The sequence below is a fragment of the Lepus europaeus genome, chromosome 20, assembly GCF_033115175.1.
Source record: "Lepus europaeus isolate LE1 chromosome 20, mLepTim1.pri, whole genome shotgun sequence".
Taxonomy (NCBI): domain Eukaryota; kingdom Metazoa; phylum Chordata; class Mammalia; order Lagomorpha; family Leporidae; genus Lepus; species Lepus europaeus.
The window spans coordinates 60,772,583-60,784,827 of record NC_084846.1 but is presented as its reverse complement, the minus strand read 5'-3'; positions in this window follow the sequence as shown (position 1 = coordinate 60,784,827).

Here is a 12,245-nt window from a genome sequence, read left to right as displayed (position 1 = left end):
AGCTTTTGATACAGAGGAAGTCTCTACTGGCTGTGTTTCTATAGAATCACATACTATACAATAGGAGATTATGTTTTTGATTGAACTGATACATACTGATTTGATGTTTGCATATGATCAGGATCAAATGTGCGGAGATTTGTAAATGTACTGAATGTATGGAAGGCAGCTTTTAGACTTTCAGGATAAAAACCAGGCAGATAGATGTTAAAGAGGATTTTCAACTCCCATATACAAAATTTGACATGAAATGTTTGGTCTATGCCAATGTGCCTCGTTGCATGCTTATTTAAAACACTAGCCAATACATTAATATAACTTATCAGAATAACTTGTACCAGAGTTTGGCAGGAACATTACTGTACAGTTCCGTCAGAGTACTCCAATGTGAACTGACACAGTAGATCCTTACTGGGAACAAATAGCATCATTTCTCTACAGACAGGGCTCCCCATATGGTGGGGCTTTTAAAAACTTAGAGAGAGAGAGAGAGAGAGAGAGAGAGAGAAGGAGGGGAGAGAGGGAAACAGGGAGAGCTAGCTTTTCTATCTATCTGGGCTGGGGCCAGAGCTACGGTCTGCAAATATAATTTAATTCCCAGTGTGGGTGTCAGGGACCCAAGTGCTTGAACCGTCACTACTGCAGTCACTACAGTGAACTGTCACTACTGTGCAAAGCTGGAATCAGGATCCAGCTGTGGGAATCAAACTCAGACATCATGATGTGAGATGTGGGATCTAACTACTCGGCTAAAGCATTCTTGGTTACTGCGATTTTAATAGTGGTCAGTTTGCTATCTTAACATCAGGGAAGCTGCTTCTTTATTAAAAGCTCCAGTGCCTAAAAAATCATTAAACACGATCTCCACTTGAACTGCTGACCTCTCTCGGGGCCCGTAGGAGCAGAAAGCAGTTTGGTTTCATGGCTGTCCTTCTGTGGAGCTACCAAGAGCTTGCAGGTTTTCACTGCACCACCTGTGGCAGTTAAGTTTCTCTTTGTGTACAATGAAGAGCTCACTGCTTCCCTTTCTTTTAATGGTTCCTGCCTCCAGGATGCTGGAAATGAAGTGTGGGTCTTTTATCATGAATTATTTTGAGGAAATTGCTTTTTATAGACTTAGTTTTTCAGTTGAAAATTGTTTTTGATGAACATTTTAATCCAACATTCTAAAACATGTCAGGGTTCAAGTTCAAAGATGACAGAAGCTCACTGAAAGCTTTAGCAACAGGAAGTCTAATCTGCCAGAGACAGGTGGCACTGGGGAGGAACTGTAGACAATGGAATAACAGGAGGCCCCTACTGTGGGCTGAAATGTCACAGAAACTAGATCAGCATTGTGAACCATGTAAATTTGAATAAAGCATTTACATTCTTAACAGTAAGGAGGGGCTTCAAGAGAAGATAATTCCCTGATTCTTCAGGCCCAAGGGTAAAAGAAACAAAAGGAATCACTCTAAGTTTTAAATTTAAATTTAAGTTTAGCGTTTAAATATTGTCCTATGACAATAAGCTCCAATAGTAACTAACCAGAATAATGGGAAACTAGTATTTGTCTCAGTCTTTATTGAAATGCCCAATCTATGGAGTGCTCTGTAGATCAGAAATCTTTCAAAGTTGAAATATAAATTCTTACTACTCAATATATACCTCTTTCCTGTGTTTTGTTACTAAAACATTCATGGCAGATTCCAGTGCCTGTTGGGGATTAGGGCTACAGGAATTTACCATTAACCATTCTGTTTCAGAATGGACATTCCTACCGCCAAGCTAAGCCTTGACTTCCCATCCTGTGTCAGTGGATTCTCCTCTTTGGGCATGGGTAGCCTTTGGCATCCTGTCCCACAGCAGGTAACCCATTGGGAGTCTATGAATCCCTTATGCAGGTTCTACTAGTTCTGAAACTAGGAAGACAGACGGCTGAGCCACTGATCCTGCCTTCCTGGAACACTCTTGGTCACTCAAACATCTCATCTCCAACCCAAATGAATTTGTGTTGGTCCAATAGTGGGTACTGGAGCCTTGATCACCTAAAACGCTATTTCATCTTTTCATGGCACAGTAAGTCTCCCTTTAATTTACGTCTTCATAACCAAAAGAGATGATTCTAGTGATTATTTCAAAATAAAGCTCACCTAAATGTAAATCACTTTTTCACTCTGGAGCAGGAATCCCCAAGAGGGACAATGTGAGAAAGGGAATAGCAATCTCACTGGTAATTTTAAGCAAAACAAAACAAAACAAAACAAACAAAAACGAGAAAGAGACAGACTGATTTCTAGGAGTTATAGTCTCCCTTACTCCCAGAGGAGGTTGGAGAAGTTAGACCAAGGGACTAATACAGCAATAGTCAATTTGCCATTGCAACTCAGAGCTCAGAAGTACCTGCTGCTAACACCCCTACCGCTTCACGTGTCTCCTGACATTAGTCCCCAGTCTCCACAAAGATGGGCCACCAGAGTGACTGCTAACAAACACTCGCCTTGTCTCACCTGAGTTTATTGATCGCTGGAAGCGAACAAGTCACATCCAGAACATTAGTTCTAAGGAACTGTGGGAAAATAGATTTAAGTTTCCGAGCTCCACGGGTTCAAGAAAATATGGGAATGTAACTTTTTTCAGCCAATAAAGGAAAGAAGGATCCTGCGAGCCCAGCAGAGCTCAGCCCAGCAGAGGCAGATAAACTACACAGAATTGGACGATCAAGGTGAGAATGGTGAGAAAGGTGAAGAATTTGAAACTGAACAAAGTATATATGACCTAAGAAGCATTCAGATCTTTAAAATAGTAGCACTAATGTGTTGATATAATTTTCCTAAGTATAAGCATTAAAGTGTGTGTGTGTATATATATATATATATATATATACATACATACATACACACACATACACACACACAAGACACACAAACACTGAATTATATTTTAGAAGTAAATCACTAAATGTGACTCAATAAGTTCTATTTTTGCACTGGCATTGTGGTCTAGACTGTAAAATCACTATCTGTGATACCAGCATCCCATATGGGTGCTGGTTTGAGTCCTGGCTGCTCTACTTTCAATGCAGTTCCCTGCTAATGTGCCTGGGAATGCAGCAGCGGATGGCCCAAGTCCTTGGGCCCCTGCACCTATGTAGGAGACTTGGAAGAAGATCCTGGGTCCTGTTTCGGCCTGGCCCAGCCCTGGCCATTGCAACCATTTGGAGAGTGAACCAGTGGATGTAAGTTCGCTCGCTCGTGCTCTCTCTCTCTCTAACTCTGCCTTTCAAATGAATAAAATAAAATAAAGTTTCTGTTTTGCTGCCTATGACTGACATATTTATAATGGGCCTACAGTAACAGATAGAAATTATAATAATTACTGATTTTATTATCATGGTTAAGAAATTTTGAGGTCTTTCATTGTTAAGGTGGCTCTAGCTGGAAATATGTATTTTTTCCCCATCTTACTCTATTTAAGTACACTGCTTCTTACAAAATTCTGGTGATACTTTAGGGGTTTGTATTGACATACAGTTTAAAATAAACCTTTCTCTGCCTGATTTACAAATATATATCATATTATTAATTAGTTGTATTTGTTTAAAGAGTAACATCTGAACATTAAGAAAAACTCAGAGAGAAGAAATTATGACAATGGCCCAATAAACTAAACTCGGGACAACCGTCGAATGTTTGACCTAGGTGAAGTGTGCAGCAAGATGATCTACTGGCACTCTGATATCTGAGCTGTCTTTAGCGGTTGTCAACTGGGGGCATGGTGGCTGTTACGGATTTTTAGCAAAAATATGACTTAAGCTGAGATTGTAATTAGAGCCAGTGTCTTACCAGTGGTGGGTTTCAAAGGAATATCCCCTTACAATATTACTGAGGCATTCTTCTCCTCTAAGGATTTTATTAATTGGGACTATATGTTACTGACTATGCTTTTTCTAAATTACATTTTTTAGTAATGACAAATGTGATATCAATCAACTTCTTTGGAACAGATAAAACTATTCAGTCTTCTTGGAACACCTGCAATATTTAGTTTTATACTGGGGTTTGGATCTTTGGCCAAATATAGTCTTTTTGGCAATCATCAGTATAATAATCTCACCTACAAAGATTTGAAACAGATATCACATACTGGATTTTTCACCAGAAAATTTATACTGACTTCGCCTTTTCCGAACTGTCATATTGAATCTACTCTTCCTAGTGCTAAGGGCAATAAGGAAAATATGTATAGACTTAAAATTAAACAAAAAGTTGCCATAACTCAATATTAATATTACAGGATTATTAAATTAAGAGAACTAAAAACATAGGCAGATCAATGAATCTCTTTTGTGCACACAATCCCCACTACATTGTATTGTGTGGAAAATCTGGGCTCCTTTGGAACTTTCACGCAGCTAAGTTACCAGGCAATGCAATAACCAAATTGGGACAGTTCTGACTAAAACAGGGCTGTATTCCTGAGTGTACCAAAGGAGCAGCAAGGAGTCGGTCTGAACTCGGAGAGGTGGGTGGAAGGGTCTCTGTTTGGGAAACAAAAGCTTCACCCTCTTCTCAGGCAGAACTGCTCCTGGCCGTTGTGTCCCTGACATTACAGAAGTAACGTTGCCTGCCCTTTTCTTGAACTGGTTTTACAACAGCTAAAAACTAATATACCATTGGGAAAGTCCACATTTTTTGTTTGATTGTTTCTCACACTGAAATTTAAGCGAGTCCCTCCATTCTGATCCTTGAGCATTTCTTGAGACAATATCTAGTGTTTGAGCAAGCATGGCAAAATGTACAGAAATTTTGGTCTGATGAAATGAAAGAAAAAAAAAAAAGCTTCATTATGTCAAGATAACAGGATCTGCTGAATCTGAGAATTCCAGTGCGTAAAGTGCAAATGGAAACCACAGGTCACATGGAAGACCAGAAAAGAAAATGGAGATGAATGCAGCCACATTTATTGCCATTTCCAGAAAAAAAAAATGAAAGTCCCTTTTGGTCTTAGGGTGTATCAAAAGAGTCGACTTTACCTCAAATGACATCATGGTATAGTTGATCAGACATTTGTGTTAGGTTGCATTGCTTACTTGCAAATTGGCCCATATCATCATGAGTCATAACAATCCTCATTGGACAACAAAATAGAAGATTCTGTTTTGAACAGATCAAATTAAGTTAAAAGCTGAGAGATATTACAGCACTTAACACTAACATAAAATTGTATACTTTTGTGGGAAACAAGGTCATGTTTTCTTATTGCTCAGAGAAGCCAAATGGTAATGTGGTCCATCTGGATTTCTTGAAACTCTACAAGTGTAAACTCTTCCTGATAGAAAATGGACCACAGAGTGTCGGTTAAAATGCAGTTAAACACTCATAATGCCTTTCCAATACACTATTTATAGTACCCAAACATCCAGTGACATGCGTAGTATTTCATCTGTCTGCAGAACCTTCTGTTAATGGGTTTCCAAATGATTTGCTACAAAAGCAGATCCTACAGTTATTCACTGAAGTATACTATGTGAATATTAACATAAACCTCTTATCAACTGCAATTACCAAATTAGTTTTCATAACCTTATTAAATGTAGTAAAATTAGCTGAATAAATGAACAGCATAATAGGATAAGAGTTTCTCATCTGAAATGATAGATAGTGCTTTAGACAGGCCTAAGCAAACACCAGGTCTAAGTTCTCTTGAAAAGAGTGAACATTTTTCTCTGAGTCCAACTACATGAGTATGTAGGATTCTGTTCTCATAGAGAGAAATTGTTATTCATACTATCTATTTTAATTAAAATACCTAAAACATTGAGGCTATTTTCTTGAGTATCTTACTAATTACATATCAGTAGTGTCTAGGATATACAAGGATTTTCAAAAAGTTCATGGAAAACAAACCAAAAACCTGTGCATGGAATTCACAACTTTTGCACCAAAATCCAGTTATCTTTTAACTCAATTTTCTAAAAACTTTTTTTTATTGAAAGGCAGAGAAAGAGACAGAGGTACACAATCAGAGGGTGATCTTCCATCCACTGGTTCACTACCCAAAGTTTGCAGCAGTCGGGGCTGAGTCAGGTAAAAGACAGGAGCAGGAATCCAATTCAGGTCTCCCACATGAGTGGCAGGGACCAACTACTGCAGCCCTCCCCTGCTGCTCCCAGGAGCAGGAATCTTCAGGAAGCCGGAGCTGGGAGCAGAGCCAGGACTTGAGTCCGAGTGCACTGATAGGGGACGCCAGCATCCCAAAGCATATCCCATCTACTACACCAAACGCTGGTCATTAATGCTCTGAAGTACCTTCGCAGAATAAACCAAACTGTATACCACTACTTTAATAAAAAGCAATTAATTAATATAGCTAAGAACAAATTATATCTGTATCCCTCTATTCATTTATTTATTTAAAACATGAAAGGAGAAATATTTGTTCCATGTATAATTTTTTGAAGGTTGTCCTTAAAATAGGAAAGAATATTGGCCTACAAACAGCATCCCTCTGTGTTGCCTTGCTCTAAAGACGAAAACCATACAACGAGTTCCTGGAGTATTTCCTGGTCAAGCAGAGTGGACTTTCTCATTTCTCAGGTGCACAGGCACACACAGGGAGTCCTGTTCTGCAGCGTGCACGACTTACCCAGCTAGACTTTGAAGCTACTCAGGGCAAGAGCTGTCTGTCTCTTGTAGGAGTTTTTTACTGCTACCTAATCCTTAGCACAGTGTAGCACAGGGTAGATATTCAATAAATCATAATGTTTTAAACACTCTATCTTGAATATTTTAAACTTCACAGATGTTTGCAAAAATGTTTGGCATTTCAATACACTTTTCACTCAGATTTCCCTAAGCAAGCCTAAGAATACATCAAGGTGCTTTATCAAAACTCAGACAACAATCTTGATAACACTATTAACTAAATACTTTATCTACACTTCACCAGTTTTCCACTACCATTTTATCTGTTGCAAAACCCAATCCTGATATCACACTACATTTAGTCATTGTCTACCAACTCTCCTCAGATTTCTAAGTTTCTGTCTTTTCTTATAAAGAGTTTGCTTAAATAAACAAATAAATGACTTGTGGTGAAACCCATCAATCAGCCTTACAAGTTACATTATGCTGTTGTATACATAGAGTTGCTTGCTATATAATAGGTGCTCATCCTATGACTGGATAGTAATTGTTTCTCTTAAAATATCTGATATGTATTTTATGTTATATAATAAATATTAATAAAGCTCAAATATTGATGTAAAGAAAATATGTCAAATGAAATTTAAAATTTTGATTATAAATTTCAAGAACAAAAAAAAAAATCACTAAAATGAGTGAGCAAGGACCCCTTCAAGAAATGAGAATTAAGAACCCTATAAACTGCATGGTGGTACTGAGATAAATGCAGAGCATCTACACTGTATTCAGAAAGAGGTACTTAGTCCTTCCAATTTAGCTTTGTCTTAAGGTCAACAATGTTCCCTACCTGGCAGTTTTATTGGGAAGATTAAATGGTATAACCAATTTACCTTGTTAAATTAGCCCTTAATAAAAATGATTAATAAACCAAAAGGAAGAGATAAAGAGGAATGATAGTTTAAGAATATGAAACGTTTTTCCAAAACTGGGGAGGGAGGGAGAAGGGGAATATCGTTCCATTCTTAGAATTGCATCTACAAAACTATATTGATCTGTTAAAAACTAATTAAAATTTTTTAAAAATTGACTAGTTAGAAGAAATTGCAATTTCTCAAGAGGAAATGCAGACAAAATATGTGTGTATTATCTGTTGACATGTTTATTTAGTGCATATCAGAAAACTATCTGAACATAATATTTTTAATTTTTCAGTGTTCCTTAAATTTTAAATTTTATGAATTTTATTCATGTGAGAGGCAGAAAGATGGAGAGAGAGTTCTCATTTGCTCATTCACTCCCCAAATGTCTGCACAGCCAGTGCAGGGCCAAGCAGAAGCTCGGAGTCTGTGACTCAACTTTAGTCCCCCAGGTTGAGTACAGAGACTCAACAGCTTGGGACATCACTTGCTGCCCACTAGGATGTACGTTAACAGCAAACGGGAATCAGGGGCCACACCAGACTCATCCAGGCACTTCAGAAGACAGATTTTTTTTTTTTTAATCTAAGCTATTTTTCATATTGACAATTGAAATGGTTCTTAAATACATGGTTTCTGGCTATTTATGCTTACTGCAGTTTCATGATCAATTTTTCTCTGGGAGGATCTTTTTTAAGCAAACGAAATCAGACTCTCAATGGATTCGATGGATAAGGCAGGCATTCTTGAATTGAGAGTTACAAAAACACTGGTAATACTAATTTTCTAACACCCGTGCATCGCTTATATGCGACTACTTCAAAACGTTTCAGGAAAATGGAATTAAGTGGTAAGTTGAGGAGGAGGGAGGGAGGCTGGGTGGGAAAAATCATAAAATTGCGTATATGAAATACATGAAATCTGGGCTCTTTATAAATAGAAAATTGTGATATCTATAGAACAAATAAACACAAAAGATAAAATCGTAAAAAATACTTTGGAATTCATCAATAATTTCTCCATAAAGCACATCACATGAACTTTTTGCAGATCTGACATGTATTTGAAAGCTTTTTAAATTTTTGTCATTTTATTTACATGTGCTTTGGTTAGTGTGCCAGAATAACACGGCATTTTATGTGTAATAGGAAACCTGAGCACAGCCTTATTAACTTACTGGTTTCATCATCCAGGGATTTCCTGACAAAGTTGGTACTAAAACCTGGCTTTCTTTCATCATAATCCTATTTCATTCCTGAGGAAATATTTTAGCTAAAGTTAATCATCTCAAATGGTATAATTTCTTAGTTCTTGAATACACACAGGGCCCTAACCATAAACCTTTCTCTACTCTGTAGACAAAGCTGATTCCCAAAACAAGATATCTAAATCAGAGAGATAAAGACACATCAAACACCACTTTATCAATAAAATAGGAAATTGAGTTATATCTAAGAACTCATATAAAATGTGAAAATTTTAGAGCAGCACAAATTTTATATAGTTCCTTCTAAAAATCAGATAAGCCTTTGGTCAATAAATTGCTTCTTAAATAAAAGGAAAAATTTATACCCAGAAAACTACCAAGAGCCTACATTTAGTTAAGTTGCTGCCTGCAACACCAGCATCCTTATATGGACCCTGGTTCAAGTCCTGGCTGCTCCACTTGAGATCCATCTCTCTGCTGTTGTGCCTGGGAAAGCAATGGAAGATGGATCAAGTGCTTAGGCCCTTATGCCCATGTAGTAGACCTGGAAGCTCCTGGTTTTAGCTTGGCCCAGCCCTGCCTGCTATGACCTTTTGGTGAGTGAACCAGCAGATGGAAAACCTGCCTCCCTCTCCCTTCCCCCCCTTCTATTTCTCTCCCACTCTCCGTCATTCTGCCTTTCAAATAAATAAATACAATCTTAAAAAAAAATAATCTAGTTGGAAACATAACATTACTACATATGAAACATTGCTGTTGGATATGAAAACAAATATACTCATTGAAATACTGCATTAATATGAATGCGTTATACTCCATGCTGAGTGATTTAAGAGATTAGATGGAAGAAAAATAAATGAACAATGAAGGGAGGCTTCATGTTGGAAATGGGAAGTGGGTGGAAAGAGGTGTGTACCTGGCTCCATGATGAAGATGCCACCTTAGATGCCCACGGCTCGTATCCGAGGGTCTGGGTTTGAGTCCTGGCTCCTCCTTCAGTTCCAGCTTCCTGCTAGTTGGCACCCTGGGAGGCAGGAAATGATGGCTCAAGTAGTTGGGTCCCTGGCACCCACATGGGAGACCAAGATTGAACTCCCAGCTCTGGCTATCACAGGCATTTGGAGAATGAACCAGTGTGTGGAAGATTCATTCATATTCTCTCTCTCTCTCTCTCTCTCTCTCTCTCTCTCTCTCTCTCTCTCTCTCCCTTTCAAAGAAAATGAAAACAAAATGAAGTAAACGGGGTCTTGAAAAGTCAGAATAATTTTGAAAACATGTGGAAAGAGGGGCAGTATTCAGGAAATATAGTAATGTGAGTGAAAATCCGGAAATGCTCATTTCTGAGTAAATTAAAAGGATCTTTAAATTTTAGATCCTGAAGAAACTTCAACTATCATAAAACCCACTCTCTGGTTTTCTTAGTTTGGGAGCCTTGAGCTAAGAAAATGGAAGTGACTTGCCAAAGGCACGCAGCTTGTTAATGACTCAGTTGGTACATGAATCTGGGTCTCTTGATTTTCACAGTCCAGTGCTCTTTTAAATAAATAACAAGTTAAACTTTACTGGTTACATTTAATTCAATGTGAATGAAGCTATTAAAATTATATACTACAAACAGGAACTTGCCAGCATGAGGGCTTGAGAGCTACGTTGCTGCAATTATTGCTAACCTGTGAGGGTTTCTTCGTGTTCACTTATCTTCCTGTTTCTGGCAAGAGCTAGTACTTCTGAAGGCTAATGTGGCCTCTTGCGATTTCTTGGCATAAAATGACCTGGAGAGTGCCAGAAATATCATGAGTGAAATTGCACAGCAAAGTCTCCACCCCGTTTTCAGTGTGAAGACTCAAACACAGCTTGCTCAAGGCTTCTGGTGAGTGTTCCAGGCTTGGGAGCTCCAGTGCACATGTGTTAGATGGAGTCAGAAGGGCCAGCAGGGTTCAAATCTGTACAGATCTGATTTTTTTTAACCTTGAGGATCGAGTGTGATTTAATAAACTTATTAAAGCCATAAAGTATTTGTACACTATAAAATTCATGGGAACCAACATGAAGGCAGTGATGATTTTCACTGTTAGATATTTTAGGAAACAAATTCAAATTAATTCAGCAAAATATTAATTCAGTGAATATTTCTTTATTGAGTATCTCCTATGTGCCAGGTTTCCTTTTAGGTGATCGTGCTCCATGAATGAACAAATGAGGGAAGTCTTGTTCTTCTAGCTTAATGGCTGGTAGAAATTTGTGTGCTAACTCAACTTCTCTGTACCAAGAGTCAAACAGAGGGTTTGAAGATTGAGACAGAAGTGGTCTTCCACTAAAGGTTTGCTGTCAAAAGACCATGGGATGTGCTGAGCTGAACACTATGGGTCAGACACAGCATGGAAGACTGACTGACTGACAGACAGCAAGCACAATTGGCTGTGCTGAGAAGTAGGCTCTGCATGGGCTGCATTTGAAAAGCAAAGTTGAAGCTTGCTAAAACAAAATGGAAGATTTCAGTAAATATGACAATTTCAGAGCTAATCAGGAGGATGTTTTAAGCAATAAGCAATACAGGATTGAACAAGGGATCATCAAAAAGTTTATGGCTGATGCAGAGGATGAAAAATACTAAACATAAATTTCAAGTCTTTAATTGTACCAACATGAGCTTATCTTTTAGTTACATTTTCCCATGAACTTTGCTATACCTCCTTGTTCCTACTTCTTGCCTCCATTTTTTCTGTATGTGCATGCCATGAAACCACAACGACCCTTGTAATAGAGACCTTTGTAAGACAAATTGGGTAATCACATTTAGTGAATATGGATGAATATTTTTGCAATTCACATTTGCAGAGAAAATACAATTCATTAAAAATCATGGTAATGAGATAGGAATAATATACACTGAAGTTTAAACCTTTTTATTGATTCTCTTGAATTCCACACTAACCTTGTAGACACTCAATTTTCAGATAGAATTAGTTTATTACTTCCTTATCTGATTATTTACTATGCTAATTGTGATGTTTATCTAGCCAGTCTAAAAACATAGACACATGATATACACTGTGTAAAAATTGCTAAATGGACAGGGGAAGCCTGTCCTTATCTATTCTAAAATGTTGATTTAAGTAACTGGAAATTCTCTTGGCCCAAAATGGTAATTTGATACATTACATTAAATTTGGAAGTTAAACATAATCTAAAAAATAATTTTGGACTTCACATTATACCTAATATTTTGATGTGCTTTCAGTAGAATACTTTCTTTTTACCTAATGAAAGATCCAAGATAGCTCAAAAGGTATGAAGAAACCCTAGAAATTCCCACGAGGTTGGAGAGAAGTACCTAACAGAAAAGAACATGGTAAAAAAAAAATGGACTTTTAGTATCAGTTATTGTTAGGTTTAAACTTCCCCTAACCTTCAAAATACAAGTTGTATTTGCATTTCAGAGTGGAAAACCAATGACAATAATTGACTAATAAAATGCTTGAAAGGCAAAAGCTC